The sequence below is a fragment of the Hakea prostrata genome, chromosome 11 (assembly GCF_041222555.1).
Source record: "Hakea prostrata isolate BN-2017 chromosome 11, UWA_Hpros_2, whole genome shotgun sequence".
NCBI lineage: Eukaryota > Viridiplantae > Streptophyta > Magnoliopsida > Proteales > Proteaceae > Hakea > Hakea prostrata.
Window position 1 is genome coordinate 6563681 of NC_142610.1, and position 8717 is coordinate 6572397.

The following is an 8717-nucleotide window of genomic DNA, read 5'->3' on the forward strand; positions in this document are numbered from 1 at the left end:
TAATAATATTTTTTTGGGTAATTTTCATCTGGACCCCCTGAGGTTTGCTCTATGTCATTTTTAGTCCAAAATAACTGAAACTTTGCATCTGCCTCCCCGTACTATAGAAAAAATCAATTTAAGTACGGTTACCATTTTTTGACCTTTGCCCTTTAATTAAATTTTTACACATAATCTTCATGTTTATTTTCTTCTTTTTTTTTGGTTCTACCATCGCCAATGTTTTTTGAGCTGCCATTTACGTAAACCCTAAAATCTGGACGTCCCTCGGGGGGGGGGCGGGGGGGGGGGGGGGGAGTACACAAATTATAGACCCTAAAAAACTGGGACTTTTTATTGCTCCCCCCGTTGTAGCCACACAACATGTAAATCCCAAACCCATAACCCCCCAAAAACCCCTAACAAAAAAAAAAAAACTCCAACCAAGAAAAAAAAAGGTTTTTGTTTTTTCCTTTTTCTATTAGTTTGCTCGTTTGCTTCGAAAGTGAAAACCTTCATTCTTGAACTTGAAAGAAAATACAGACACAACAAAGAAAAGAAAGAAATACATAAGATAAATGCATGAAAACACAAAGTTCGATCCGAACCAAAGAATGAAAATTAACCAAATGTCACACATGCAATAGACAAGGTCATCCTAGCATAAGAATGGGTCGAGCCCAATCCCTTAAAATAGTGGTTGTAACAAACCACAACAACTAAACACAAACGTCCAAAGAGGCGACACGCCATAAAGGCGGACATAGACACGCCACAACGACCGAAAGACACGCCACAAGGGTGGAGAAATAGCACGCTATAAAGGCAAAAATAACAGTGATGGCGAAGACACACCACGGCGATCAACAACATGAGATTGTCGTAGCAGCAAAGCTTCCAGATCCTTGAGAGACACTTCCAGTTGTTCCATTAAGTATCTTAAGATTCGAAATTTCTCATTATTTTTTCGTGAAATAAAATTTTGCATTATTTAGAGGTGAAAATCTTTATAGAAAATTTAACATCTGAGTCCCTTCCGTAAAGTCTAAAATTTTGTTGGGCTCCTTCATGGAAAATCTTGCGTCAGGGTCCAAAGGTTTCTTTAGAGGTCTCTACCATCGTTTGAGACTGTTAATGTAATTCAAATTTTAAATGTTGCAGGACCAAAATGCCCCAAAGCATTTTATAAAATAATTTCACTAATATACGGCCACACCCTATTATTTTCAACCTGCCGAACTTCACCAACTCCCCCCTCCCGAGTGCCCTTTCTCAAAAGAAAAAGTAAAAAAATAATGTTCAAGAACCATTTCTCCAGTAGGTTTTGCGTCCATTTCCATTTCCACTTCCATTGTGAAATCCAAAACCAAAACCTAGAAAGTCACCCATGGGTTTCTAATTTCTCTTCTCTTCGTTTAAATCATAAACTACTACCAATTGTATCAAATTCCCTTGCTAAGTAAATCCACTCTGATTTCTTGGAAGTTGATCTTTTAGCCCTTTCAAAACCTATTTCTCTATCACGACTGATCGAAATCCAAGGTTGGTGCTATTGATTTAGACAAGTTAGCTTGCAATGATGTGGGGAGTATCCCTACATATGGAATTTCCATCATTCAAAACTCGATGGCCCTATCTTCGATTGCTTCTTCCGAGGTTACACTTGATCGCTACCTCATTCACAACTTATTCAAATTGGTGCCATCCACGTCCCACGTCTTCTTCGTTCTTGTAGATTTCAACCTAGCCTGCTTGATCACCTCATTATAGAACCTACACTTGACCTCATTGGTTGTTGTAACCAACTCAACATTGGGTCTATTGTTGATGGCTATGCTCATTAAAACCCTAGAAAACCAAACACATCCATCAATTTTATTTATTTATTTTGGTGGGTGGTTTTCAATAGTTGGTTGGTGGGTAGTGGTTGATTTTTTACAGGGTGAAGAAAAAGATGCGATGTGATTCTCTTAGAGTTTTTTTTTCTCCCCGATCTCTTTGAGGCTTCTAACTACCATTGGCAGGTACTGGTTTTTTCTACTAGTTAGAAATGAAGATTGGTCGTCAATGGCACTCTAAAGTTACCTTCGAGTAGCAATTGAAACCCCACTACTCTCGTGAGGTTTCCCTTCCCTTGAGGGGCTTTTCTCCTCCAGCTTCTCTTTTTTTCATGAATACTATTCAAATGCAATGTAGGAAGAGGGTTGCATCTCTTGAGCAAGCTACATTTATGCTTAAACGACTCAGGTTATAGGATGAAGATAAATATCATACACATTGGGGTGCCCATGGACATGGCATTAATGCTATGGCCTATTGGGCTGGGGGGAGATTTGCGGGCAGGTCTTGGGCTATTATGAGATCTAGGGGATACCTCCAAATCATTGTTGCAAAGCCGAGGCAGGCCGCCCATAATCAACCTCCTAGTTCCTCGTGAGACTTCTTTGCTGGAATTGTTAAGGGCTTGCCCCTCCACCCCTCCGACTCAAAGTTACCTACAAAAGTATTTGTAGGAAAGGTAGGCCTAGCGTTGTCATGTTGTTGAAAACAAAACAAGGCAATGCTGAGTTGTATAGGTTGTCAAGAAAGTTGCATCTGAATAACGCATTTTTTGTTAATCTCATAAGTTTGTCAAGTGGTATTGGTCTATCTGGAAATTTATGTCACTGTCCTTTCTTTTTCTTCTAACATTATAGATTTGCTATTAAAGTCTTGGTTTTTTATGCAGTCTTTAGGATTACACTGGTACATGGGCACCCCCAACTGGAGGAGCGAGAGAGAATATGGTATAAACTCTCACACATAGGATCAACTGTAAGTTCTCCTTGGCTTGTTCTTGGTGATTTTAAGAACAAATTTTGTAATGAGTTAAAAGTAAGGGGGTCCCAAAACCACATGCACAAATGGATAAGTTTAGAATGGTCGTTGAGGATTGCAATCTTTTGGAAGTTAAATGTATTAGACCTAAGTTTTCTTGGTCAGATAAGAGACAATGTAGGGATTTAGTCAAGGAGTGTCTTGATCAAGCCTTTGTCAATTTGGAATTCCTTGACTTATATGGTAGTATCTAAGGTCATAGGTGTACTATGGTGGGTTTGGATCATATACCCCTTTAGAGATTTCTTTACACCTAGCAAATAAGCGACCTATGAGATTTCATTATAAGACCAAATGGGAAGACTACCCTAATCTTACCACTCAAACTTTCTTGGGTTGGAACTCACCTACTCTTGGCTCCCTTGCCTATAAACTTCATCAGAATATCAAGAATTGCACAAAATCTTTGAGGTTATGGAGTAAACATATGTTCCATAATGCCTCAAAGAAAATTTCTCGATTATCTTAATTGTTGGAAGAGTGTCGGACCAAACCTTTATTTGAGGATTTTGCTAAGGTAGATATTGAGCTAAAAATAAAACTTGAGAAACACCTTTTAGTTGAAGAAAAATACAAGTGCCAAATATCTAGAGTCTACTGGTTACAAGAGAGTGATAGAAACACAAAGTTTTTCCATACTTCTACTGCACAAAGAAGCATGAAAACAATATCACAAAAATTAAAGATAGACTGGAAAATTGGTTATCTTTTTTTCTTTCTTTTTTTGGTAAAAAAAATTTGGTTATTTGAAGTCCCTCAAATTCATTATGAAACATGGTCTCATTTTAACTTTCTTTTTACATCCTCTCACTCTATCTCTCTCCAAGAGTTTCTCAGAAGCACTCATGTTTGCATTACAACTTCAGATAATTCTTGTCTTTGTTCCCGTCTCTCTCTTAATGAGATTAAAAGAACCTTGCTCCGAATGACGGGCACCAACGCTCCTGGATATGATGGGCTCCTTGCTCGATTTTTTCAAAGGAATTGGGACATCATTGGTAATGATCTTACCTTTATAGTGCAACATTTATTTTATGGGGTCATATGTTGCATAGCCTTAATAAAAAAAATTCATCATCAGGATATTTCCTATTTTAGACCATCAATCTATGCATTACGTACTCTATATAAAGTCATAGCTAGATGTCTAACTAATCAATTAAAACCCATATTGCGATCCATTATTAGTTAGACTCAAAGTGCCTTTGTTCCAAGTCATGCCCTTTCAGATAATATCTATGTTGGTGATGAGTATGTATACTTTATGTGTAAATCTAAATCCAATATGGGTATATGACTCTTAAACTGAATCTTTGCAAAGTCTATGACAAATTAAAGTGGTCATACATTGAAAACACTTTGAGACACTTTGGGTTTGATTTTAAATGGGTCCAATGGATTATATAGTGCATCACTACTATTGAATACCAAATCAAAGTCAGTGGTACTTTATCCAAGAATATTGTGCCACAAAGAGGAATCAAACAAGGCTGCCCATTAAGTCTCTATATCTATATCCTATGCTAAGAAACACTCTCCCCAAGGGCTTAATTCCAATTCAAGAATCCCCAAGTTACCAGGTATCAGACTTTATCGTTTTGCTTCAGAAGTAAACCACTTACTTTTTGTGAATGAAAGTATGATTTTCTCCCCTACATCTATTTCAAATACTTCACAAATAAATGTTTTATTGCAAGATTATGAACAAGTCTCTAGCCTCCACATTAATATAAAAAAGTTTGTTGTTTTGTTTAGTTCCAAAACTTTTTTTTTTCTTTCTTCTATTGGGAAATCGAAAATACATATTTTTTTCTTTCATTTTGGAGCATCTAGATTCTAAATTATCTAGTTAAAAAGGAAAATTGCTACCCCAGGGTTGAGAAAAAGATCTTAATTAAAGCAGTAGCATTTGTTCTTCTTGTCTATATTATGTCTTGCTTTCTCATACCCAATGATCTATACAATCAAATGAACTAATGGATTCGCCAATTATGGTGGAAAAATGATCAAGAAAATAGTATTCATTGGATCAAATGGGAAATACTATGCAAGGGTAAAATATATTGAGGAATGGGATTTTGGGACATACACTGTTTCAACAAAACTTTTCTTATCAAACAATGTTAGAGACTCTTGACTAACCCAAATTCATTATGGACCCAGATAATGCATGCAAAATACATTAATGACATTTCTTTCTTTGAATGCCGTCTTCTTAATAATTGTTCATGGGTTTGGAAAAGTCTTATGTAAGAGAGGGATGTGTTTAGGCAAAGTATTGTTAGACAAGTGGAAAATGATGCTAATGTGAATATCTTTAAAGGTCCTTAAATCCCTTCTCTACCTTCCCATTGCATTAATAGTATCCCTTTGGGATATATCCCAACTTGAGTTCAAAAGCTTATTGATTGGGATACTTACAGTTGAAAACTTTCTTTATTTCATTCTCTATTTATTTTAGTGAAGTTCATGCAATTTTAACCATTCCTATATTGTCTCCTGATTTTTTAGACTTTTGGACTTGGGGCAAAGCAAATGATGGTTAGTTCATTATGAAGTATGCATATCATCAAGGGATGATTACTATTGGCGCCTTGTACTTTGATTTTATTACTACTGTATCCCCTGTACTTTTTAAAATTACTAATCCAACCTTTAACTTTGTCTACAATTACTATTGCCCCCTACTGTTAAGTTCCGTTAGTTTACTGATGATATGGCATCTTTATATTTTCTCAAAAATCCAAAATACCCTTATACTTATCTTTTTACTTATTTACCCTTTTGTCAAATTACAGTAGTGCCTTTAATTAACTGTGGAGAAAAAAAATAATTATAATCCGTTTTGTTCTCCAAAGAAAAAAAAAACCAAATAAAGAAAGAATGATTGAATAAAACTCAAATAGAAACCTAAGAGGAAGGAAAATTGAATTCAACTCAAATTGGAAACTGAATATCATCTAAAATATTTTCAAAATAAATGAAGTTTAGTGAAGGTGGGAAACCAAATCGAATTTGGATTTTGTCCATTACTTTAATTTAAAATAAATGAAGTTTGGTAAATGTGGGAAATCAAATTGGATTTGGATTTTGCTTATTTCTTTAATTCAAAGTAAATGAAGTTTAGTGAAGGTGGGAAACCAAATCGGATTTGGATTTTGCCCATTTCATTAATTCAAAATAAATGAAGTTTAAGGTAAAATTGACATTTAATCTGGTTTTTATAAATGGGGTAGCACCGTCTTTTGATTTCTTAATTTTACTGAAGGGCAAATTAGACATTACATATTCAAACTTAATGGCTACTTAACACCGTTATAAGGAAGAGGGGCAACAGTAATTTTGTAAAGAACAAGGTTTTATTAGTAATAAAATCAAACTACAGGAGGCAATAGTAATTATCCTTATCATCAATGTTTAGCCATAGCTGCTCAAAGTAATGTAGTTTTTTCTTCCTCATCATCAGGGTATTGGAAACAAATTTGACAAAATCCTATTCTCTTTAAGATTAAATATTTTTTATGACAACCTTGAAGCTATTTCAATTGGGAGCTCTCTTTTCTTAAGGAATGCTTCACTTACCTTACTTTGTCCTATTTGTGGCCATGGTTTAGAGAATGTATGTCATGTTGCTTCTTTTTTTTTTTGTTGGGTCATCATGCAAAAGAGTGTTGGAGAGTAGCGCTGGAGATTAACGCCCCTCACATTGATATATCTGACTTCCTAGGATTTAATTTATATGATTGTATGTAATTTATCAAAACAATATTCAATGGTTGTGACAACCTTGCTTTGGTAAATTAGATGCGGAGTGCCCTTGTTTGGTATATATGGAATATTAGAAGTGTGACTCTTTTCCAAGGGCTGGATGCTTCTATAATACATACAATGACTACTTTTTTCTATCTATGTAATATATAATTTCACATCATAGAGTCTCAATGAGCTTGTGGAGATCTTCATCCAAAGCCTAGCTGTGTCATCTCTGAAAAACTTGCTCTCTTTCAAATTTTTGTAGATGGTTCTTGGGAAAGCACTACACACAAAGGAAGTAGAAGTTGTATCATGTAGGATTACAATGACGGTTTTGTGGTAGTTCAAAGCAAATTTGAACATAGTTCTTTGACATTTTTAGTTGAACTTGAAGCCATTAGAGATGACATTTTTCTTTTGACTATTCTCTAGGAGTTGTTGACTTACATATTCATTCGAATTATTTACTAATTATCAATGGTCTCCATGGTTTCCAATCATCTAAATTGGATGTGCCGTAGTTTAGTTTTGGAAATTTTGAATCTTTGTTCTCTCTTTAGTAGGGTCTCTTTTAGTTATATTCCTAGGATTAACAATGATTTTGCTGATTTTTGCTAGGGATGCTTGTAGGTTTTCTTTAAATAGGTCATGGTGGGGGTATTCCACCTTCGTTTATTGTGGGATACTTCTTGTTATATGAGTCTTTAGACCTTAACTCTTTCATTTAATATATTGTGATTTTATATTTTGCCCAAAAAAAAAAAAAAAAAAAAAAAAAAAAAAAAGGAAGAAGAAGAAATACATGGGTGAAGGAAGAAGGGATTCCACCTTCACCCACCTAAATTGTTTTAAAAAATAGCGCGTGGGTGTATTTTATTAAATGCTTTGGGGGTTATTTTGGTCCTTTAAATTTTAAATTTTGAATTACATTAATAGTCTTAGATGATGTTAGAGACCTCTTAACTAGATATAAAATTTTCTTTATTAGATTACAAACTTCTCCTCTAATTAACACAATAAGTTTTGACTAGGAACAGATACATTTTTTTTGGGATGAATAGAAATAAACAATTTATCCTTGTTCAATTTTCTTATAAATGACTTTCTTTTCACCCAAACCAACAAGGATTACTAATTCACACCAAAATAATAATAATAATAATAATAATAGCATTCAAGGATTACTAATCTAGCACTAGGATGAAAAAAAAATAGCAAGATTAGTCGAAGAATTTTGAAACCTGTAACCTTTTCTAGTCCTGAGCTTGACTTGATTCTAATTTTAATACCCAACACAGGGATATTTTGAACCTTGAATTAGGTTGAAAATGAATAACTGAAATCCGCTCCTAATTCATACACGTATCCATTTAAGGGTATCTGAATCTGTTTGATTACTAATATGATGCAAATATGAAAATACCCTGATGAATGCTTCATCGATACTTGGCCATTACAATTCTGCTGAAGAAGAAATTATTGTTTTTAGAGCAGGATTATTGGAGACACTTGCAAGTGGATATGAGTCAATTCTTATTGAATCTGACTGTAAGTAGCTAATCAGGTACCTTGATGGTGAAATCCAACCCCCAATCGTAGTGGAGCCCTTGATCCAAGATATTCATTACCTAATGGATAACTTCATACATTGTATCCCTGTCTTTATCCCTAGGAGGTATAATGTAATTGCAGATCTCTTAGCCAAGAAGGCCCTTTTGGTTTCGGGCCTGAAAGAATGGCTGGCTTCCACATTGTGGTTGGTGGACCTTTGTTCTGCCCCATTCCCTGCCCGCAGTGAATAAATTTGTTGTTTACCAAAAAAAAAAAAATGAAAATACCCTTTGGACCTATAATTATCTGTTTCCATAAAATTATCTAATAAAGTTGCTTATGTTTCTTATTTTTATACATTTTTTACTTGAGATATGTGAATATTTTTTCATACTTTTCACTAAAATAACTACCAAAATTGTTAAATTATTAAATTTTAAATCTAACCCTCACAAATAAAATGATGAAGATGTCAACAGCTTGTTGAAAACTTGTATTCAACGACAAAATCCGTTTGAAAACTGAGAGGATCATAGAATTGAATCGATGTGCTTTCA